The following is a 25,943-nucleotide window of genomic DNA, read 5'->3' as shown; positions in this document are numbered from 1 at the left end:
ACACCAATGGACAGATCATCCAAAATGAAACTAAATAAGAAACACAAACTTTAAATGATACATTAAACAAGATGGACTTAATTGATATTTATAGGACATTCCATCCAAAAACAACAGAATACACTTTCTTCTCAAGTGCTCATGGAACATTTTCCAGGAGAGATCATATCATGGGTCACAAATCAAGCCTTGGTAAAGTTAAGAAAATTGAAATCATTTCAAGTATCTTTTCTGAGAACACCGCTATGAGACCAGACATCAATTAGAGGAAAAAATCTGTAAAAAATACAAACACATGGAGGCTAAACAATACACTACTAAATAACCAAGAGAGCACTGAAGAAATCAAAGGGGAAATAAAAAAACACCTAGAAACAAATGACAATGAAAATACGATGATCCAAAACCTATGGGATGCAGCAAAAGCAGGTCTAAGAGGGAAATTTATAGCAATACAATCCTACCTCAAGAAACAAGAAACATCTCAAATAAACAACCTAATCTCACAGCTAAAGCAATTAGAGAAAGAAGAACAAAATAACCCCAGAATTAGAAGGAAAGAAATCATAAAGACCAGATTAGAAATAAATGAAAAAGAAATGAAGGAAACAATAGCAAAGATCAGTAAAACTAAAAGCTGGTTCTTTGAGAAGATAAATAAAATTGATAAACCATTAGCCAGACTCATCAAGAAAAAAAGGGAGACTAGTCAAATCAATAGACTTTGAAATGAAATAGGAGAAGAAATACTCCCATTGCAGAAATACATAGTATTATGAGAGATTACTACAAGCAACTCTAGGCCAATAAAATGGAAAACCTAGAAGAAATGGACAAATTCTTAGAAAAGCACAACCTTCTGAGACTAACCAGGAAGAAATAGAAAATATAAACAGACCAATCACAAGCACTGAAATTGAAACTGTGATCAAAAAGATTCCAACAAACAAAAGCCCAGGACCAGATGGCTTCACAGGAGAATTTTGTCAAACATTTAGAGAACAGCTAACACCTATCCTTCTCAAACTGTTCCAAAATATAGCAGAGGAAGGAACACTCCCAAACTCATTCTACAAGGCCACCATCACCCTGATAACAAAACCGAAGATGCCACAAAGAACGAAAACTACAGGCCAATATCACTGATGAACATAGATGCAAAAATCCTCAACAAAATACTAGCAAACAGAACCCAACAGCACATTAAAAGGATCATACACCATGAACAAGTGGGCTTTATCCCAGTAATGCAAGAATTCTTCAATATACGCAAATCAATCAATGTGATACACCATATTAACAAATTGAAGGAGAAGAACCATATGATCATCTCAATAGATGCAGAAAAAGCTTTCAACAAAGTTCAACACCCATTTATGATAAACACCCTCCCAAAAGTAGGCATAGAGGGAACTTACCTCAACATAATAAAGGCCATATATGACAAACCCACAGGCAACATCATTCTAAGTGGTGAAAAACTGAAACCATTTCCTCTAAGATCAGGAATAAGACAAGGTTGGCCACTCTTGCCAGTATTATTCAACATAGTTTTGGAAGTTTCAGCCACAGCAATCAGAGAAGAAAAACAATTAAAAGGAATCTAAATTGGAAAAGAAGAAGTAAAGCTGTCACTGTTTGCAGATGACATGATACTATACATAGAGAATCCTAAAGATGCTACCAGAAAACTACTAGAGCTCATCAATGAATTTGTTAAAGTAGCAGGATACAAAATTAATGCACAGAAATCTCTTGCATTCCTATACACTAATGATGGAAAATCTGAAACTAGATATTAAGGAAACACTCCCATTTACCACTGAAACAAAAAGAATAAAATACCTAGGAATAAACCTTCCTAAGGAGACAAAATACCTGCATGCAGAAAACAATAAGACACTGATGAAAGAAATTAAAGATGATACAAACTGATTGAGCGATATACCATGTTCTTGGATTGGAAGAATCAACATTGTGAAAATGAGTCTACTACCTAAATCAATCTACAGATTCAATGCAATCCCTATCAAACTACCACTGTCATTTTTCACAGAACTAGAATAAAAAATTTCACAATATTTATGGAAACAGAAAAGACCCCGAATAGCCAAAGCAATCTTGAGAAAGAAAAACAGAGCTGGACAAATTAGGCTCCCAGACTTCAGACTATACTACAAAGCTACAGTAATCAAGACAGTGTGGTTCTGGCACTATAACAGAAATATAGATCAATGGCACAAGATAGAAAGCCAAAGATAAACCCACACACATATGGTCACCTTATCTTTGATAAAGGAGGCAAGAATATACAATGGAGAAAAGACAGCCTCTTCAATAAGTGGTGCTGGGAAATCTGGATAGCTACATGTAAAAGAATTAAATTAGAACACTCCCTAACACCATACACAAAAATAAACTCCAAATGGACTAAGGACCTAAATGTAAGCCCAGACATGATAAAACTCTTAGAGGAAAACATAGGCAGAACACTGTATGACATAAATCACAGCAATATCCTCTTGGACCCACCTCCTAGAGAAATGGAAATAAAAACAAAAATAAACAGCAAGATCCTTTTTGACCCACCTCCTAGAATAATGGAAATAAAAACAAACCAATGCGACCTAATGAAACTTAAATGCTTTTGCACAGTAAAGGAAACCATAAACAAGACAAAAAGACAACCCTCAGAATGTAAGAAAATATTTGCAAATGAAACACTGACAAAGGATTAATCTGCAAAATATATAAGCAGCCCATGCAGCTCAATATTGAAAAAACAAACAATGCAATCCAAAAATGGGCAGAAGACCTAAATAGACATTTCTCCAAAGAAAATATACAGTCACCAACAAACACATGTAAGGACGCTCAACGTCACTAATCATTAGAGAAATGCAAATCAAAACTACATTGAGGTATCACCTCACACCTGTCAGAATGGCCATCATCAAAAAAATCTACAGACAGTAAATGCTGGAGAGGGTGTGGAGAAAAGGGAACCCTCATGCACTATTGGTGGGAATATAAATTGATACAGCCACTATGGAGAACAGTATGGAGGTTCCTTAAAAAGCTAAAAATAGAACTACCATATGACCCAGCAATCTCCCTACTGGGCATATACCATGAGAAAACCATAATTCAAAAAGAGTCATGTACCACAATGTTCATTGCAGCTCTATTTACAATAGCCAGGACATGGAAGCAACCTAAGTGTCCATCAACAGATAAATGGATAAAGAAGATGTGGCACATATATACAATGGAATATTACTCAGCCATAAAAAGAAATGAAATTGAACTATTTGTAGTGAGGTGGATGGACCTAGAGTCTGTCATAGAGTGAAGTAAGTCAGAGAGAGAAAAACAAGTACCGTATGCTAACACATATATATGGAGTCTAAAAGAAATGGTTCTGAAAAACCTAGGGGCAGGACAGGAATAAAGTGGCAGATGTAGAGAATGGACTTGAGGACACGGGGAGGGGAAGGGTAAGCTGGGACGAAGTGAGAGAGTGGTATGGACATATATACACTACCAAATGTAAAATAGATAGCTAGTGGGAAGCAGCCGCATAGCACAGGGAGATCATCTTGGTTGTTTGTACCACCTAGAGGGGTGGGATAGGGAACGTGGGAGGGAGACGCATGAGGGAGGAGATATGGGGACATATGTATATGTATAGCTGATTCACTTTGTTATAAAGCAGAAACTAACACACCATTGTAAAGCAATTATACTCCAATAAAGATGTTTAAAAAAAAATACAGTGAACATGGGAGTACAGATATCCCTTCAATATTTTGTTTTCATTTCCTTTGGATATATACCTAGGAAAAGTATTGCTAGATCATATGGTAGTTTGATTTTTAATTTTTTTGAGAAATACTATCTTGTTTTCCGTAGTGCCTGCAGCCATTTACAGTTCCTTTTCTTTGTGTCCTTGTAAACACTTGTTATGGCTTTTCTTTTTGATGATAGCCATTCTAACAGGTGTGAGGCGATTATCTCATTGTGGTTTTGACTTGCATTTCCCTGATGATTAGTGATACTGAGCACCTTTGCATGTACTTGTTGGCCATTTGGATGTTTTCTTTGGAAAACTGTCTATTCAGATCCTCTGCTCATTTTTTAATTGAACTTTTTTCCTGTTAAGTTTATAAGTTATTTTTCTGTTTTGGATATTAACCCCTTATCAGATATATGGTTTGCAGATATTTTCAACCAGTTCAGTAGGTTGCCCTTTCATTTTCTTGGTGGTTTTCTTTACCGTGCAGAAGGTTTTTAATTTGATATAGGCCTACCTGTTTACTTTTTCTTTTGTTGCCTTTGTTTTTGGTGTCAAATCCAAAAACTCATTACGAAGAGAACTGTCAAGGAGCTTACCACCTATGTTTCTTTTAGGTGTTTTATGGTTTCAGTGTTACATTCAAGTGTTTAATCCATTTAGAGTTGATTTTTGGGTATCGTGTAAAATAGGGGTGTAAGTCTCCTTTATTTCAACAGTATTTTGAAATGTTCAGTTTTCAAGTAATTTCTTCTCGAAAATTTGTTTGTAAGTATTTTCTATGGTGTTGCAAAGGGAATTGTTTTAGTAATTTCTTTTTCAGATTTTTTATTGCTAGTGTATAAAACACAACTTTTATATATTGTTATTGTATCCTGCAACCTTGCTAAACTCACTTACTAATCCTATCAGTTTTTCAGTTGGTTTGTAAGGATATTCTCTATACATTAATTTTTATAGATTGAGTCAGCTTTATATTCCTGTGACTAACCCATGTGGTCATTGTGTATATAATTTTTTATATGCTGCTGAAATTAGCTTGCTATTATTTTGTTGGAGATTTTTGTATCTGTATTCATAAGGGATACTGATCTGTAATTTTGTTTTCCTGTGATGTCATTGCATGGTTTTGGTATCAGGGTGATACTGATCTTAGAGAATCAGTTGGGAAGTATTTCCTCTTTTTTTTTGGAGGAGTATATATAAAGTGATGGTATTAATTCTTTAAACATTTGGTAGAATTCATTAGTGAGGCTGTATGGTCCTGGGCCCATATTTGTTGTAACTTAAAAAAAAATTGATATGCAATCTCTTTTTCTGTTCTGTATCTATTCAGACTTTCTACTTTTTCTTGAGTCAGTTTTGGTAGTTTGTGTTTTTCTAGTAATTTGTCCACTTTCATCTATATTATCTATTTTTTTGTAAGCAGTTGTTCATAGTATCCCCTTGTAATCCTTTTTACGTAGGTTGGTAGCAGTGTTCCCTTTATAATTCCTTATTTTAGTAATTTGAGTCTTCTTTCTTTTTGTAATTGGTTAGTCTAGCTAAAGATTTATCAGTGTTTTTGATATTTTCCATGAATGAATTTTTGGTTTGTTTCATTGATTTTCTCTCTTGTTTTTCTGCACTCTATTTCTGCATGTCTTGCATTTAGCTTGCTCTTGTTTTTCTAATTTCTTATGACAGAAAATTAGGTTGAGATCTTTCTTTTTTAAACTGTAGTAAATGCCTTTACCACTATAAATGGTATAAATTGTATAAATTTACTCCCTCAAAGCACTTCTTTTTCTGTATCCCCTAAATTTTGATATGGTTCTGTTTTCCTTCATCTCAAAGTATTTACTCATTGGTTATTGAAGAGTGTGTTGTTTTATTTCTAACATATTTGTGAGTTTTCCAAATTTCTTTGTTATTGATTTCTAATTTCTTTATATCATGGTTGTAGAAACATATCTTGTATGATTTCAATCCTTTTGAATTTATTCAGACTTATTTTGGGGGCTAGTATATGGCCTATAATGGAGAATGTTGCATGTGCACTTGAGAAGAATATGTATTTCTGCTGTTGTTGGGCAGAGGGCTCTAAAGATGCCTGTTTGATTTAGTTCAGCGGTCCCCAACCTTTTTGGCACCAGGGACCAGTTTCGTGGAAGACAGTTTTTCCACAGACTGGCTGAGGGGGGATGGTTTGGGGATGATTCAAGGGCATTACATTTATTGTGCACTTTATTTCCATTATTATTACATAGTAATATATAATGAAATAATACAACTCACCATAATGCAGAATCAGTGGGAGCCCTGAGCTTGTTTTCCTGCAACTAGATGGTCCTATCTGGGGGTGATGGGACACAGTGACACCCAAAGTGTGTTGCTTATGTCCAGTCTACTCTGTAAGATGCAGCTTGTCACTTGGCACTCACTGATAAAGTTTTGATATGAGTTTGCAAGCAATTGATTTACTATGGTCTCTGTGCACAGACCATACATTAACTCTATGCTAATAATAATCTGTATTTGCAGCTGCTCCCCAGCCTAGCATCACCACCTCAGCTCCATCTCAGATCATCAGGCATTAGATTCTCATAAGGAGCATGCAAACTAGATCCCTAGCATGTGCAGTTCATAGTAGGGTTTGTGCTCCTATGAGAATCTAATGCCGCCACTGATCTTACAGGAGGTGGAGCTCAGGTGGTAATGAGAACGATGGGGAGCAGCTGTAAATACAGATGAAGCTTCGCTTGCTCATCTGCTGCTCACCTTCTGCTGTGTGGCCTGGTTCCAGTACCAGTCCGTGTCCCCGGGGTTGGGGATTCCTGGTTTAGTTGGTTTATAATGTTGTTCAAGTTGTCTATTTCTTTGCTGATCTTCTGTCTAGTTGTTTGATGCATTATTGAAAGTTGAGTATTGAAATCTCCAACTATTATTTTTGAACTGTTACACCCTTTAATTCTGTCAGTTTTTTCTTCTTGTATTTTGTGGCTCTGTTCAGCGTGTATATGTTAATGATTGTTATGTATTCTTAAAGGATTGTCAATTTTATCATTATAAAGTGTCATTTTTTGCCTCTAGTAATAATTTTTATCTTAAAGTCTGTTTGGTCTAACATTGATATAGCCTCTTCACCTCTCTTTTGGTTTCTGTTTGCATGGTATATCTTTTCCCATCCTTTCACCTTCAACATGTTTGTGCCTGAATATGAAGTATGTCTATTGCAGATGTCTTTTTGAATGATTCTGTTAATCCATTTTGCCAGTATCTGTCTTTTAATTGTTGTATTTAATCCATTTACATTTAATGTAATTACTGATGAGATAAGGAAGGACTTATTTCTTCTACTTTGCTACTTGTTTTCTATATGTCATTTTTTTGTTTCTTAATTCCTTCTTTATTATTTTCATTTGTATTCAATACTTATTTACTTTGTACCATTTTAATTTTCTTTTTGTTTCCTTTACTATACATTTTTGAGTTATTTTCTTAGTGGTTGCTGTGAGGATTACCATCAATTTCTTTCTTTTTAAAAAATTTCTTAATATATAGCAGTCTAGTTAGGATTTTTATCAGCATAATTTCAATAGCATACAATATTTTGCTCCTAAATTCCTGGAACCAGTAAATCTCCCAGTATTTGCTAAGAGGCTATCTGTGTGTGTTAGGGCAAACCTTTGGCACTCAGCTGGGTAGCCGACAGCTCTTTCCTAACCTTTACTTCCTGTGTGTGCAGAGCCTCAAAGTTAGCTAGAGGTGAGAACCTAGGTCCTTCTTAGACCCTCTCTGAGCATTTCTATACATGTGTGTGTTCTTCTGGATTCCTTGGGAATATGTTGGAGTCTTTCAAAACTGTATGGACATCTCATTCCATAGTTTTTATTTTTAAGGTTTTGTTTAGTCTATTGCTTGACTCAGATATTATTCACTGTCTTAGGCAGCTATGAAAGTAAAACATTTTCCTGTAATTGTTTTCCATAAATGCTCCTGAGGGGAGGGCTTTTCACATTAGGTAACTTCCGAGTCATTCAACTTCAGACAGCCTGTTAAGTGGGGTCTCCCAGGGAACTACTAGACAGATAAAATAATGTGAACATTCTTTGGGACTAATGCTTCAAAAAAGTTGCAGTTCCATTCTCTTTCTTCTGGTGGCTACAAGGTTGGACTAATAATGTGGGCTGTTACTTATCAAAGCTACTGCAGAGCAACATATTAGGAGATGGAACTAGAGGAAGTTTAAACACTTGTTCAAGAGTCAGATGTAAAATGCATTTCTTGTAAATAGCATACAGTTGGGTCTTGCTTTTTTACTACAATGCCTGCCTTTCAATTGGGTGTTCATAAGAATATTTATATTTAATGTGGTTTGGGTTAAGTCTATCATCTTGCTGTTTGCTTTCTATATGTCCAGCCTGTTCTTTGTTCTTTTCCCCCTCTTCTCTGCATTTTTTGAATTAAATATTAGTGGTTGCTGTACAGTTTATAGTGTACATCTTTAAATAATGAAAGTCTGCCTTCAAGAATTATACAACATGTATAGTTCAGGAAGCCTATAATAGTACACTTTCAGTACACTCCTGACATTTATGCTATTAATATATATTAACAGTGTTTTTCCTATAGATATGTGATAAATCCTATAATACATTATTTTGTTCCAATTTCAATGATCTTTAAAGATGTTTACATAATAAGAATAATATTCAAATATATTTACCCACGTGGTTACCATTCTAGTGCCCTTTATTCCTTTTATAGATCCATATTTCCATCTGGTATCATTTCTTTCTGCCTGAAAGACATTTCTCCGTGAAGGATATTAACATTTCTTATAGTATAGGTCTGTTAGCCAAATTCTTTTGGCTTTGTATGTCTGACAATATATCTTTTCCTCATTTGTAAAAGATACTGTGATTATTTATACATGTCTGTATATTTTAAATCTCATTCTTTGCTTTCTATTTACCTTGCTTTTCTTAATGTCCCTTTTCCATTACATTGACATTTTAAATTAGTTTTTAATTCACATTTCCCATTTATAATTTGGAATTTATACACTAGATTTGTCTTAGTGCTTGCCATTTACATTCGAGATCATGCATAATTATTAAATTCTACATCTTGACCTTCCTGCTAGTCATTTTACTCTTACCATATTTTCATGGATTACAATTGTTTTGTTTAGTCTTTTGAACTCCAGAATGTAGATAATATTATTGTTCTTCTTTTATATAATTATTTCTTCTAAATATATATTATATATAACATATAAAGATTATCTTTATTTCATAAATCCAGTTGTTTTTAGGTTTATATCCAAATTCACTAGTTTCTTTCCATATTTCTTTTTCTAGTCAGTTGGTATTTTCCTCTGCAGGTGTTTTTTCCCCCTAAAATTAGTGCTTTAGAAGTTCCTTTAGTTAGTCAGTGGTTGGTTATTTCTTAATTATCTAGCTGAAAATATTTTTATTTAAACCTATTATTTTAATCCTTAAACTTTTTTAAAAAGGTTATTTTATTTTCTATATTCCATTATACCTCCTGTTGAGAAATGTGCTGTCAGTCCTATTGTCCTCTCTGTAGATAATCTCTTTTTCTTGAAGGTCTTCACATTTTTTTCTTTATCATTCTGTGGTGTTCTACAGATTCACTACAATGTGTCTAGGAGGAGATTTCAAAATAGTTATGCTTTTTGATATATATTTCTTAAACTTCTGAATTCATGACTTTTATCAGTGTGGAGAATTATTATCTTCTTAAACTTAAAGAGGGAAATAAGTTATGTAAAAATGAGTAGGAAGATTTAGAAAATAATAAAAGAGGAAAAAAAAAAACAAATTTAGAAATTAGGAACTCTAAGGTTTCAATAGAAATTTAGATAACATTGAAAAGAGAATTGATGAAGTGGAATCTGGATGTGCAGATATTTCCCCCAGTGCAGTCATTGTTCATTCATTCCTTTCCCTCTAATTCCTTGCACTTAGAAATGTGCTTCATTTTCCTTACTTTGCCAGAATCCAAGGTTTATTCTGTTCTTCCCCCAACTCTATCCAGTCCCAGAAGCTCTAGGTTCCTGGTATAGGCAATTGCTCCCAGAGAAAATTAAGCTTTAGTTTTCTGTTATAGCTTACTCCTCTGGTTTCATTTTGCCATTTCTTTTAAATTTTAATTTTTGGGTCCTTGAGGATTACCTGTACTTATGAATGAGCTCAATAATACATTTAAGATGCTTGTGTTTTCTCTCTCTCTCCCCATCTATCTATATACAATACTTAAATAAGCAGTCTCAGATTTTCATTTTAGAAAGATACTTTTGGCTACTCTGAGAAGAATGAATTGTAAGAATCAGAAATAAAACAAGTAGAACCAAGTAGTAAATTGAATAAGTAATCCAAGCAAGAGATACAGGCAAGTATCAGCAGATTAGAGAACAGTTTAATATGGATTATGTGGGATGTGCAAAAAGTCAAAGATGACTATTTTAAAGCTTAACAGAACTTTGTATATCAATTATTACATACCTTTTGGAGTAACAGCTTGATCATTATAAATTTATAAACTCTAGTTAATATTGTTCTATTTCTTTAGTGGACATTATTGCATTGATAGATGTTTATTATTAGCTCAAGTTCAAATGATATACCTCTGATAATGGGACTTTGGGGAAATGGATATAGACAAATTTTTGTGTAATCTATTTTCTGTAAAAGACAAACATCTTTCTATTCCTCCCTGCTTACCTATGACAGAATCTGTTTATTTACTTCAAATTCAGGTGGCACACCCTGTTGAAGTGAGAATTACAAGGTGGCTATTTTTATGTTGTGTCCTTTTATTGTTTTATTAATGCCTTTCTATCAAACATTTTATTTCCAACTTATAAATTAGTTGGTATCTACTGACCCAGATAAACTGTGATGTGATTATATTTGATAGAGCTGTGGATAAAAACTGTCAGCTTTCCATTATGTGATACTTTGGGGGTTTGACAGTCTTGTAGTAAGGTTAATGGACATTTAAAATATAACAATTTCTTGTAATATAACATTGTTTAGTGAGTAAGCTGGACATTTACATACAAGTTTCTCTCCTTCTGTATTTGATTTTAAGAACCTGGGAAATGTTCCCAACTCTTAGAAAGACATATTTTATAAATTTTCATTCACTTGACTTTTTTTCTAGTACATAGTACAACCTAAAGATTTTAAACATTGAAAAAATACAACACTGTTAGTCACAACTAATAAATTAAAATAAACATATGATGTGCTTTTAAAAGTGTAGACATTTATTAATATTAAATATATATTATGTTTATTATTATTAAATATTAAATTACTATCTGCTTATTATAGATTTCTTGAAAAAAGAAAAATGAAAGAAAAAAACTACTGTTCTACTATCTAGAGACATCTGTTAACACAGATTACATAGTGAATATATATGTTTCTTTAAAATCATTTCTTAATATACTTTGCTTTTCCCAGCTTCCTCAGTTCTAGTATACACTAATATTAAATTGATCAGATAATTACTCATTTTGAAAGCTTTAGTTTGCAGCTCTGTTTCAAGTTTTATATTGTAATGCCCCAGTACATATTGTACCCTGAGGAAGTGGAACAGTACTTGAATATGCAAACATTGACACCTAACTGAAGGCATGCCAGACTTGCTGAGAGCTTCTAATACCATGTGAAATAATAGTGGTGAGAGGCGAGGCTAACCTTTCCAAATGGCAAAAGAAGCAGTCCAGAAAGCTAAAACCTTTTCTTCTCACTTCCCATTCACTTAAACTTCACATTGTAACATGGGGTGCTCTGATCATGAGCCTCCTTCGGGATCCTGATAACATAAACCAAGGTATTAAACATCAGTCAGTATACATTCTATGACTTATAGACAGATCTGTCTCCCAATTGAAACATACATTTACTTTTAATCAATGTGGGCCAAAAAAAATTTTTTTTTAAGGAACAAATCTGGCATTAAGAGCATGGATAATATCCTTAGGGAGATAGTAGAAACATTTCTGCCAGTAATATTTGAAATAGTTTGGCAGTTTGGAAGGTGATTAAAGGAAGATTGTCTTTATTAATTAACTTTATTAATTATTAATTACTAAATCATCTTTTGAAATAACTGCCTTGTAAAGTTGAATATTTCAGTGCAAAGACAACAGGACATATCTGAGTTAACAATCAGATAACACTTCAATTTGCATTTTAAAGCTTATATCTAATCTCAGAACTTTAACTCAAAGATCCTTTATGTTTTGGTAGCCAAATATATTTAGTATTCAAATATATATATATTTATAACAAATTATGTATATATATAAAACAAATCACTTTCAAATTTCTTAAGCAAACTGTTAAACTTAATTCTATTTGATAAATACTTTTTGTTTTCTTACATATTTTCTCCAGTTAAATATAATCTTTTCTGTAAGTGCTAGGTAACAAACAATTATTTAACAATAAGCTGATTCATCAAGCATCTCCATAAATATTTGGAAAAATCAATGATACAGTGTATTTTCAGCAACATAGGTATTGCTTATGATTTTATTAATTTTCAAATTTTGTGCATCTTATTAAAAAAATAATAAAAGCTTTATGAAAACTCCTGGTTATAGCAATAAAATATTAACTACTGCTCAAGAAGAGGACAGGTCTATATTGTAAACTATAGAAAAACTGTCCTCAAAATGTCAACTAGAGAATGCAATGTAGTTTCTTTGGCTTTTTCTTTGTCTCCATCCAAACAATAATTTCTTTCAAAATCGTGGTGCTTTCTGATGCATTTGAAAGAAAAGCAACAATGTCCGTTGACTTAGCTGCCAGAAGAGACACGCTTCTCCACCTGTGCTTGTTTTGCTCCAGTAAATAAATACACAACTTATTTCTTTTAGGCTCTGAGCAAAATCAGTTTCTCTATGCAATACTGAATCATCCCTCAGGGGTGCCTCTCCTGGACACGATTTACCTGGCTGCGGGTGGTAGGACACTGCCTACTGAAAACCCCCCTCCTGCGTCCCTCTCCCATGGGAGATCTAGGCAGAGCGGAGCCACTGACCTTAGGGAAGCCTGGGGTCCTGCTGCCTTCTGCAGGGCTCCGAGGGCCTCTACCCTTCGCTCCCCAAAGGCCAGGGAAGAGGAGAGAATAGGGAGAGGACTCGGTGTCCTAGTCCTTGGAGATAACCTTAAGTGGATGGAAAGGGCCGGCAGAGGGTATGGCTGAGCTTGCTGGGACCGGAGGGAATCCCGCTAAGAGAGCAGATGGCCAGCAGGGACTCCTCTATTTCCCTGGGAAGGCGGCCTCCTCCCTGCTTCCATGTGGGAACGTGGCGGTGGACTGGGTTGAGGCAAGCTTTTTTCTGGTCCTTGGACCTTTGGAAGGTGACATCACAACCCCAGCATGACTGCGCCTCTGTTCCTGAGGAGTGAGGAGAGAGATGCCTTTCCAGGGCCAGGAGGTTGAGCTGCTACCCTGGCGGCTGCTGAGTCGGGGCCGGGGTCTCCAGCCTGCGTCGCCTTGTCCTCTGAGTTCTGAGTGCCCTGCGTGGCCCAGCCCTGCTAGGGAAGGACTCAGATCTCCTGTGAGCCTCACACTCTGGGCGTGGGGGCGAAGAACGCAGAGCAGAAAGGGCCTTGGCCTTCCTCCCCCAATCGTTGCCAAGGCAACCGTGCAGTTGGCGGTGGACGCTAGGGAGGCTGGAGCGCGGATCCCCTTTGCGGAGCGTGCGCGTGGTTGGAGGACTAGCCGAGAGCCAGCTCGAGGTCGCGGACAGGGGGCGGGGCTGGCGAGGCGGAGGTTTGCCGGATGGAGGGCGCCTTTCTCACCTCCACCCCTCCAGTGTTGCCATGGAGACCGTCAGGGCACCCTCACCTGTACCCGCTGCTACAGCTGCTGCTGCCTAAGTAAAAGAAACAGATACCAGAGCCCTCTTTTGCCCCAACAGTCTCTACCAGGAACTCTAACCCAGCAGCTGCCAACTGCTCGCCTCCCACAAACAGGAAACAAGGGCAGACGTCCAAAATTCGCCCTGGGTTCCTCCACCATGTCTTTCTTTATTCAGCTCTCCACCCAGAATTTTATATCTCAGTGTCTTCCACAATAACCGGTCTGGAAGGATGAAAAAAGCGGCTCCCTTGATACTTAACTGTGTCTGCCCTACACCTCTTCTTAACAGCTTATTTAGTTCCACAGAACACGTCCTGGGCCAAATCTAATTATCAACAGAAAGGGATTTTAAATTGTTTTTATTTTAAATTACCGCAGATATGTGAAATTTCTAGTTTTCATTTATAGGATATGGATAATATTTATAGGAATGTCTTTTTACTGAAATTAACCACTTTTGGACAAATGAGTGGAATAATTATGTGTCGGAGTATCTATCATAATAGAGAGAGAATGGACTGTTCAGAAGCGCCTTCCCTGTTTTTTTTTCCAGTTCTTTATGCCAGTCCAGTGCTAAAATCTCTCTTTTCTGGGCTCTAGTCCATCCACATTTGAGATCAATTTTTGGCTTTGCAAGGGGGGTTATTTTAGCATGGGTCTGCCTTTGAAGTAGGGGGAGGTGGGTAAATTAAATTCTCTACAATACTTATACTCTGCTCAGGTTCAAAATTTAGTGCATGGTTGCATCTCTACTGACTACCAGCATGAATGCACTTAGCAAGAAGGACTCTCCCTGATTAGAGCAAGTTGATACATCTGTGATCTTGAATTGCCAACCATACCCTGGCAGGCTCTATGAACTGCTGTTGGTCACAACCTCTTACCTCTCAAATTTCTTTCCTGTCTAATGTGTATATCATACAGCTTTCATTCTCTGAAAGCACCCTGGTAGCTTTTGCCACTGTTAATCATGAGTTTCCTTACATAGTTCTGCAGTTTTGAATAGACCAGCCTTTTCAACTGACTTTAATGGTACCTCTTTAGAAAATCCCAACAATGCAGGGTAACTATTTTTTTCCTAAAGCTGATAGGTGAGGTACTTAATAATTTCATTTTGTCACACTTCCTGCATCCCAGGGTTTACAAAGCCACTGAAAAGGATTTTTATAGAGTCCAAGCCCGAGCTAAAGCTATGAATTGGAAACACTTTTGTCTTTGGTGTCCAAATCTGTTTGGTTGCAACCTCTTCCAAAGGGCACTAGGGTTTCCTAAACAATAAATCTGATTCCCCCCTTTCGTTTGTTATCCTACTTGACTCCTCCCAAGAGTTTGACCCTCTTGATTGAACCTCTCATTTTCCTTGAAAGTCTGTCCTGTCTTCTCCTGGCACTTCTCTGACCTCTTTGAAGGCTCTTTCCTAGTCTTTTCCTTTTTCCTTTTCTTTTTAAAATATTACTTGTAGGGCTTCTGCTTTATCCATCCTGCATATTTTCCCGGGCCTTGCTATTGACATCCATAGCTGCATCTGCCCTATTATTCTCGTCTTCTAAATCTGTGTTATCTTGTGCAGACTTTTCTCTGAACCCTAGACCCCTATTTCTAGCTACTTCATGGGCATTTCTACTTGTCTTCCCTATGGGCATCTCAAATTCAACCTGTCTCTCACTGAACTACGTTCCTCTCCACAACTTGCTTTTCCAACTGTATTTTATATCTCCACGAGTGACCCTCCTATCCCCCCAGTTACCCAAGATAAGAACCATGAGAGCCATTTATTGATTCTTACAGTTATCTGATCAGATTTCTTGTTGGTATCTAGCATGTGCCAGGCCAACACTGTCATGAAGCTTAATTCTAGTGGGAAAGACAGAGGGCTACACTTACAACTGAGTAATCAAATGACAGCTTTTGACAAAGTCTACTACATAAGTAAGTTGGGGTGCTGTATGACAAAGAATAAGGTGGGAGGAGCATGGGATGATCAAAGCAAAGTTCTGTGTGTTAAGTTGCAATGAAGGATGAGGAGAAGGTAAACATTTAAGTTGCTGGAGGAAGAACAGTCTAGGCAGAGAGCAGAGCGCATCACAGCAATCCGAGGTGGAGAAGCGCTTCTTGTGTTCAAGGAATTGGCATAAAAGCCAATGTTCATGTTGGGAAGGGAAGAGTGGGGCACAGTGAGAGTGAAAAGGGAGGCTGGGGACAGATTTCACAGGACTTTGTGGGCCCTGCTGAGGAGTTTGGATTTTATCTTATGTGCAGTGGGAAGCTGCTGAATGTTTTAAAGAAGAGTGGCATGAACTGTTTAATCATTTTAAAAGATGATTCTGGCTGTGGGGTGGAGAATGAATTGGAGGAGGTGACAGTTTGGAGGTGGAGAGGAAATTAAAGACTATGGAAGTGATCCAGATTAGTGACAGTGCGGGTGTGGGCATGGAAAGGGAGATAAGGGAACAAATACGAGGTATTTTCAGTGGTCTTTTTTATCACTCAGATTGGGTCTCAATCTCATTTCTGTCATTAGAGTGTACTGTGCCATTTGGGGCTTCCCACACCCAGGTCCTGACTACTGCCTCCTAAAAGAATAAGGCCTTATTCTTTGAAAACCTTAACTGTCAATGATCCTTACATGACAGCTGACAGGGAGAATTTAGGTAGATAAGAAAGAAAGATAATAGATGGGAAAGCAGGTTCTAGAGTTAAGCTGCCTTGGCTCCTATCCAAGCTCCATGACTTACTAGCTGTGTCACTTTGGACAAATTGCTTAACCTTTCTGTTTCATCTTTTCCAGCTATACGACAGGAATCATAGTAATAATACTTATTTACAGGACTTTAGAGGGCTTAACTAATACATATAATACACAGTACATGGTAAATGCTCAGTAAGTGTTAGATGATGATGCTGGTGCTGATGATAGTGATAGATGACTTGAGATCTCACTCTGATGAGCATTTGAATGTAACCATTAGAGGGAAGTTCTATAGCCTTTACTTTTAACTTACTAGTAAGTCTAAGAATCAGAAGAGGAAGGGCATTATGGCTAAACTTTAGGGTAAAAGGAAATGGGAAATATTTTGACAGACAGGCATCCTAGGGTCGCTGCCCCTCAAATATCTCTTCTTGGAAAAATTGACCATGAGAAAAGAGTTTTCTCTTCCATTCTGATATTTTAAGCCTGTGTTTTGCTATTTTATTTTTTCTTATTTGAGTGACCTGCAAGAAAAAGGAATATGGAATTTTAATCGTGGCGAGGATGATAGAATGTCTTTAAGTTGGGAAAAATTGGGGCTTGCTGCTACTTGGTGATCTTTTTTTTTTTGTCTTGCTGATTCCATATTAAAGGTTCCTCAGTAATTTCAAACTTTCATTTTCCTAAGTTCTCATCTGCCAATATTGATTGCCTTGTTTTATGAAGTAATCACTGTCCTTCATGAATGACCTATATTCCATAATTTTCCAAATCAGTTATCAAGCCTTCTCAGTATTGAATAAACGGATGAATTAATCAATTATAGAGTATCATTTTCATCATTTTCCTTTTTTTTTCTATTATTGTTGCCCTCTGTCTAAATTAGACCCTCATTCACTTTCTCCAGGAATATATGTGTTATCTTTTTAAAATCTCTCTGCTTGACTTCTACATATTCATGGCAGATTAATTTTCTCAAAGTATGCAGCTATTCATGTCACTCTTTCATTCAAAAAATTCAAAAGCTGTTCACTGAGATGAAAGTTACAAACTGGCAAAGGATTCATATTCAGACTATATATAGAACTATAAATTAAAAAGACAGACCACCCAATAAAAAATTGAGCAAGAGACTACGAGAGATACCCAACAAAAGTGGCTCTCCAATTGACGAATAAATGAAAGCAAGGATCTTCAGTCTCATTAGCCATGAGAGAATGAAAAAACCACAAGAAAGTCATCAGAGAAATGAAAATCATACCCACCAGAATGACTGCAATGAAAAAGAATGACATTGCCAAGTGTTGGTGAGATTGTAGCACAAGAAGCATGCTCAGATACTCTGGTGGGACAATAAATTAATACTGATGCTTGACATAATCTACAGAAGTTGAATATATGAATCTCTATGAAGAAATTCTATTCCTTGGGTATATACTAAACAGAAATGAGTGATGGATGAACCAAAAAAAAAAAAAGAAGGAAACTGTTATAGCAGTATTATTTTTAATAGCTGAAAACTGGAAACAACACAAATGTTTATCTTGAGGACAATGGTTAAGTAAATTATGGCATATTCTATAATGGAATAAACGCTATGTAGCAGTAATAGATAAAAAATACTGCTATACACTACAACATGTATGAATCCCACAAACATAATGGCATAACAAGATAGGCAACCTTAATCTGTGTTAAGGTAGTGGTTATCTTTGGGGAGGTGAGCAAAGTTAGTGATTGGGAAGAGGCAGGAGGAAGCTTGTGGTTAGGCTGCTACTCTTATATTTCTTAATCTGAGTAATCTTTACATGGGTGTGTTTAATTTGTGTAAATTCAGCAGGACGTATACGTTTTGTGCAGTTTTTACTCTGTGTTATATTTCAATTGAAATATTTATTTTAAAAAAAGGCTTCTCATTAACTGTTGCATTAGGTTACTCCAGATTGGCCTTCAAGCCTCCCCTAATTGGATTGTAATTTAGTTTTCCAGGCCATCCCTCTTCTACCTTTGCACAAGTCCCATGTTTCCATCAGAATTGATTAGTAAATCAGGCAGAAGCTTCCATTTGTTCTTCATATATATCATTTTCTTCATTTTAGAAGCAGAACCCTCTGAATTTCAGTTGGACACCTGACTGCTTTTGACCAATCTACTGACTACATTTTGTAGCTTTCCTTGCCTCTAGGTGTGGTCCTGTGATTAATTTTGGACTGATGTTATGTAACCAGCCGTGCTGAATGCAACTTACTCACTGTACTTTCTCTTTTTTACTTTTATTTCTGGGTGGGAACTAGCGATGTCTGGAGAATCCTCAGAAGTCACATGCTTTTAATGGCAAAGCTACCAGGCTGGCTTTGACCCACTAGACTTTATATGAGAGAGGAATATGTTTCTATCTCACTTAAGCTACAACATTTTGAGGTCTGTTTATTACAAGATAGTCTCTGCATTTAACACACTTAGTATTTTGTAAACATTGTGATTCATTATGTGCCTTTGTCCATTAAGTGAGGCAAATCACTTGTTCCAGTGGTTTCCTAGGTTCCTACTGAAATGACCTCCAGGCTGTGCCATATTCATTGTTTATCTCCTGCAGCGATTTCCATTTCCTGTATATGTGACCATGAGCCTCAGCTTCCTTATCTGTAAAATGGGAATAACATGATTATTATCAAGATTAAAAGATATAATACATGTAAATGATAAGCACAGCCTGGGGTACATATTCAGCTGTCAACAGATATAATCTTATTTTCACATAATAGTTTGAATTTACATTCATGACATTATAGAATTAAGCAGAGGCACAGCACAGAAGATCAGTGTATGTTAGAGGGAGATATCCAAGTTAAGGGGATTTAAAAGACTAGCTCGTCTTGTTTTATGACTCCAGGCCTTCTAGAAATTTGTGACTATTTCATAAATATTGAAAATAGTGCCATGTGTACATAAATATACTCATGGCTAAGCAACTCTACCTTAGTTATATATCCAAAAGAAGTAAGTGCATGAGTATTCCAAAACTATGCACAAAATATTCACAGCAGGATTCTTTTTAATAGACGAATGGAAACGACTCAGTTGTTTCCTATCTATAGGAGCAAAACTAGCTCTTAATGTTGGCATATTTCTTTGAACAGTCCCATGCTTCTCTTTCCCCTTAAATATAGGGGATAATAATTCCTGACTGTTGACTCCTTAAGAATGTGACTTATATATTACACAGTGCTTTGGGAAAAATTGCTAAAAACATCTTACAAATAAATTATACTTCTAATTTGAGTATTTTCTAGAATCGTCTAGCAATTTTCTTGTATCTAAAGTACTTTCAATTCTCTGAATAGGGGTGGTTAATGCTTTAGGTTTTTGTTTGTCTGAAAATTCTCATTCTGGAATGATCATTTACCTGACTATACAGTTCTAAATTAATATGTGTTTGCACATAGAATCATGAAGCTTTTATTCTACTGTCTTCTGACTTTGTGACTATTGAGAAGTTTGTAGTCAGATACAGAGTTGGTCCTTAAGAGTGATTTGTCGTATCTTTTTGGCTGCTCGTTGATATAGTTATCTGCAATTTTACTATGACATATTCAAGAGTGTATTTTTTAAAACAAATTATCCTGTTTGGGATTCCTTGTACTTCTTAAACCTGAGGGCTAATAGCTCTATCAATTTTCCCTCAATGTTTCCCCCAACGAAGAGACAAATGAAAGCAAAACAAGTCACCATGTTGCCTCTATTTACAAATGGGCAGATTTTTTTCTACCCCATCCTTTCACTATATGTGTTAACCTTTTTTGCAGAGTCCTGTTTTTAGGTGGTGGTTTCTGTTTTAAGTCATTGTTCGCATGACCCTAGAAATTTGCCTTACTTGGTGGAAATTTTCTTTAAAAAAAATAAATAATAGAAGTGGATGTTTTAGATCCTTGGCAGATTTTTATTTTTCAATATGAATTGTTCTAGAAATATGAAGAAATATTTTTAGAAATATGTATAGTTAAAATAGGTATAATAGATTTTTGTTATATTTTAATTTTCTGTGAATTTTCAATTGATTTTTAAAAATTGACCAAGGTTACTTTACAAAAAATGTCTTGAATTGATTTTTGGTCCCCTTGAATAACTTCCCACTGTGTCACACAGTAAAACAAGGCTTTCACTCTCCAAAGAAGTCCATGGCCTTTTACATTTTTTCTTTTAAAATATATATTTTAAACTACTTATAATTTTTTTCTAAATTTAAATTTTATATGTTTAATAAAATTTAAAATAATTTAAAATTATTAAAAATAATTATATTTTAAATTGTTTTAGATCAATTTTAGGTTCATGGCAATATTGAGTAAAAACTACAACGATTTCCTGTATAATCCCTGCCCTTACACATATACAGCCTCCCCCGTTATCAACATTCCACACCAGAGTAGCGCATTTGTTATAATTGAGGAACCTACACTGCACATCATTATTGTCCAAAACTGATAGTTTACATTAGGATTTGCTCTTGGTATACATTCTATGGGTTTTGACAAATATATCCATTATTACAGTACTATAAAGTATAGTTTCTCTGCCCTAAAAATTCTCTTTGGTTTGCCTATTTGTCCCTTCCTCCCTCTTAACCCCTGGTGACCACTGATCCTTTTACTGTCTCCATAGTTTTGCCTTTTCATATAGTTTGAGTAGTATAGTGTGTGGCCTTATTAGATTGGCTTATTTCATTAGTAGTATGCATTTAAGATTCCTTCATGTCTTTTCACGGTTTGCTAGCTCATTCATTTTAGCACGGTATACCACAATTTATTATCCATTCACCTGCTGAAAGATATCTTGGTTGTTTCCAAGTTTTGGCAATTCTGAATAAAACTGCTATAAACATCTGTGTGCAGGCTTTTATATGGACATAAATTTTCAGCTCTTTTGAGTAAATAGGAGCATAATTACTGGATCACATGGTAAAAGTATGTTAAGTTTTCTAAGAAATTGCCTAAGTGTTTTCCAAATCAGCTGTCCCATTTTGAATTCCCATCAGCAATAAATGAGAGTTCCTGTTGCTCCACAACCTGACCAGCACTAGGTGTTATCAGTGTTCTGGATTTTGGCCATTCTAATAAGTGTGTAGGGGTATCTTATTGTTTTAATTTGCATTTTCCTGTTGGCATATAGTGCTTGCTTTCCATCTATATATCTTCTTCAGTGAGCTATCTGTCCAGGTCTTTTGCCCATTTTAAAATCAGTGTGTTGGTTTTCTTATTGTTGGATTTTAAGAGTTCTTTGTCTATTTTGGATAACAATCTTTTCTCAGATATTTTTGCAAATATTTTCTTCTAACCTATGACTTGTCTTCTCTATCTCTTGATACTGTCTTTCACAGAGCAGAAGTTTTTAATTTTAGTGGAGTCTAGCTTATCAATTATTTCTTACCCTTTGTGTTGTACCAAAAAATCGTTGCCATGCCTAGGGTCATCTAGTTTTTTTCCTATAGTATCTTCTAGGAGTTTTTATAGGTTTGAATTTTACACTTAGGCCTGTGGTTCATTTTGAGTTAATTTTTGTGAAGAATGTAAGGTCTGTGTCTAGATTCTTTTTCTTTTTTTTTTTTTTCGCATATAGATGTCCAGTTATTCCAACACCATTAGTTGAAAAGAATATCTTTTCTCCATTGTGTTTCCTTTGCCTCTTTGTCAAAGACCAGTTGACTATATTCATGTAGATTTATTTCTGCACTTTATATTGTGTTCCATTGTTCTATTTGTTCTTTCACCAGTATGACACTGTCTTGATCACTGTTGATCACTTCACAGTAAGTCTTGAAGTCAGGTAGTGTCAGTCTTCTGACTTTGTTCTTCTCCTTTAATACTGTGTTGGCTCTTCTGGGCACCTTTTACTTTTTCTAACATTTTTTAGAGAACTGTCCCCCAAACTGTCTATTTATTAAAAGGCCTAGTCAGATATTTGAAGGATACATATTACCTATAATAAAGTAACAACTAACCTTTGTTGAGTCCTTATTAAATTATATGTAAAATTAAAGTAATTCTCAGATTAAGCCAAACAGGTCAGTGCTATAATTATCTTCATGTTTCAGATAAGGAAACCAAAGCCTAGAGAAATGTAAGGGAATTTCCCAAGGAAACTTAGGAAGTAAATGGTGGAATATGGTAGTTTGCCTCAAAGAGGCAAATGTGGTATCATCTCCCAATACCTACAGCATGAGCCAGCTGTTTGACAAAGAGATTCTACAAATTATCCAGGTTATAGAAATACGATTTATACTCTAATTGCACCTTTAGTGATCAAGTACTATATGCCATGGACTACTCTAAGTATTAAAATTTCAAAATAATTGTCACCAAACATCTTCTCTGGATGAACTCATTGTGCAGATTAAGGACCTTATAGTGAAGGGACCATTTAAAATACAACATAGCTGCTTTTTTTCATAATAGTGCCAAACTGGAACCAACCTAAATGCCCATCAACTGGAAAGTGGACAAATTGTGGCTTAGTCATGCAATGGAATATTATTCAGAAATAAAAATAAATATTCATGCACACAAAACATGAATAGATCTGTAAATCATTATGCTAAATGAAAGAAATGAGACACAAGTACACAAATACATACTGTATAATCCCACTTATATAAACATTTGGAATAGGCAAATATTAGCCTCTGGGGATTTAAATCATTAGCCATTGCTTTGAAAGAATTGACAAAGAAGGATTATGAAAGAACTCTGTAGGATGATGGAAATGTTTGTTGTTTGATGACTTTTTCTTAACTGGATGAACAGTATACTTAAGATCTGAGCATTTCACTGTATATAAATTATAAGAAAATTAAAAAAAACCCAAATAGCATATTAAATGCTAAAAACAGGAATGAACAAAGGGAGGTAGAAACACAGGGGAGATACGTGAGTAACTTAACTTTAAAGAATCAGGGAAAGCTTCATGGAATGCTGGATGTGTGAGATGGATTTTTGAAGGGTGAACAGGAATTTACCAGTTGAAAAGAGACATTCTAGGAAGAAAGCAGATAATATTCATTTATTAATTCCTTAATTTATTCATGTATCTGCTCAGAAATTATGGTCCATTTATTCTCTGCTTGGTACAATTCTAGGTCCTTGTGATACAGCAGTAAAAAGACAAACTCAGTCTTGGCCTGCAGAAAGCTTAGATTCTAGTGGGGAAGTCAAGAGTCACAAGTTTATGGAATTTTCAGGGAATGTTGAGAAGTTCATTGTGATTAGCGTGTGTTGGATAGTGAGAGACAAGTTGGGTCATGGTAAGTAAATTGGAATCAAATTAAGATTTATGTGTAATAAATGAAGGAGCTTGAATTTTATAGGCAGGAGAGTCTAAAAGAAATTTATAAATCATAAGTTGATATGGTTATCATTTTTAAGGAAGACTATTTTAGTCATTTGAGGACAGAGTGGAAAAGAGAGAAATTAATGGAAAAGTGTTAAAGAAAATGCCAGGGTTGGCAAAAACTCAGTACATGTGCCACCTCATATTTTTGAGTCCATGGTAGACAGTGCTAACTCAGAAAAGTACTCTTCCTCATCAACCCAAATCAAGGCTTTACATACTGTATAGCCACCATCAAAAATAGATTTGACAATGTAATTAGACCTATCTGCAATTCCTGGTCTAGACTCCAAAAATCATTTCCTGGGCTAGTAAATCAGGAGTCCAGTAGAAAAGGGGGTAGGAGTGGATTGGAGAGCCAGTCCAGAAGTAGAATTATTTGATTACTGGGTAAGAGAAAGATTCAGAATTCTAGATTGCCAATCTAGGTGTCAGTACTATTAATCAAAATATAATGATAATAATAATAGTAATAATATTAATAACACAGGGCATAGAATGTGTTGGGGAAGTGTGATAAAGTTTTTTTAAATTTATTTTTTATTGAAGTAAAGTTGAGTTACAATGTTCTGTTAAATACTGCTGTACAGCAAAGTGACTCTTATACATATGTGTGTATATATATATATATATATATATATATATATATACACACACACACATATACATTCTTTTTCTATTCTTTTCCATTATGGTTTATCACAGGATGTTGAATATAGTTCCCTGCACTGTACAGTAGGACCTTGTTGTTTATCCATAGCTTTATTCTTTTTTTTTTTTAGAAAGGAACCATTTACTAACTAACTTACATATAATTCTACTAACTTTCTATGTCTCATAGTCATGACCATTGTCAGGAAGTTGTTAAGGACACTATGTCCCCTTTATGAGATCCATCAGGAGACACTCCTGACTGGTCTTTGTTTTTGTTTTTAAACATCTTTATTGGAGTATAATTGCTTTACAATGCTGTGTTAGTTTCTGCTGTATAACAAAGTGAATCAGCTATATGTATACATATATCCCCATATCCCCTCCCTCTTGCGTCTCCCTCCCACCTTCCCTATCCCACCCCTCTAGGTGGTCACAAAGCACCGAGCTGATCTCCCTGTGCTATGCAGCTGCTTCCAACTAGCTATCTGTTTTACATTTGGTAGTGTATATGTGTCAGTGCTACTTTCTCACTTTGTCCCAGCTTACCCTTCCCCCTCCCCGTGTCCTCAAGTCCATTCTCTACATCTGTGTCTTTATTCCTGTCCTGCCCCTGGGTTCATCAGAACCATTTTTTTTTTAGATTCCATATATATGGGTTAGCATGCGGTATTTGTTTTTCTCTCTCTGACTTACTTCACTCTGTATGACAGACTCTAGGTCCATCCACCTCACTACAGATAGCTCAATTTCATTTCTTTTTATGGCTGAGTAATAGTCCATTGTATATATGTGCCACATCTTTATCCATTCATCTGTCAATGGACACTTAGGTTGGTTCCATGCCCACTATTGTAAATAGTGCTGCAGTGAACATTGTGGTACATGTCTCTTTTTGAATTATGGTTTTCTCAGGGTATATGCCCAGTAGTGGGATTGCTGGGTCATATGGTAGTTCTATTTTTAGTCTTTTAAGGAACCTCCATGCTGTTCTCCATAGTGGCTGTATCAGTTTACATTCCCACCAACAGTGCAGGAGGGTTCCCTTTTCTCCACACCCTCTCCAGTGATTATTGTTTGTAGATTTTTTTGATGGTAGCCATCTGACAGGTGTGAGGTGATACCTCATTATTTTTTTGATGTGATAAAGTTTTGACAGAGATCTTACTTATGCACCTCACTAACTAAATCTTCACGTTTACTTTCCAGTGAAACTCTGTTGCAGCTCTTCTGATAAATTTAGAAGCGAAGAATTTTTCTTTCTAGGCTTTAATTCCTTGCCTTGTAATTAGATAAAAAATTCTTGCTTTGTGACCATATGTAACTAACTCACTTACTGCCCTCAGAGTTTTCCTAAAATAAAGTCTTTCTCCACCCCCCCATCCCGGGATTGTGACTCAAAAGATAGCCTTCTTATCTCCAAAGGCTTTAAATGATTTGTTTCTTGTTATCATTTTCTTCTGAATATACTCGTGCATTATAGGTTATTGGCCATGAACACTATACATCTTTTGACCTATTAATTTTTTATCA

The 25,943-nt window shown here is 35.7% G+C and overlaps 1 protein-coding gene across 2 annotated transcripts in view; it reads left to right on the top strand.

The window, feature by feature from the left end:
• The window catches only part of NOL4 (nucleolar protein 4), a 393,075-nt gene that overhangs the window by 55,398 nt on the left and 311,734 nt on the right, over positions 1-25,943 (top strand). The gene's annotated exons all lie outside the window — the stretch shown is intronic.

This window comes from Physeter macrocephalus, chromosome 19, assembly GCF_002837175.3.
Source record: "Physeter macrocephalus isolate SW-GA chromosome 19, ASM283717v5, whole genome shotgun sequence".
Lineage (NCBI taxonomy): Eukaryota > Metazoa > Chordata > Mammalia > Artiodactyla > Physeteridae > Physeter > Physeter macrocephalus.
The sequence above is the reverse complement of the archived record's forward strand: the minus strand, read 5'-3'. Positions and strand labels throughout refer to the sequence as shown.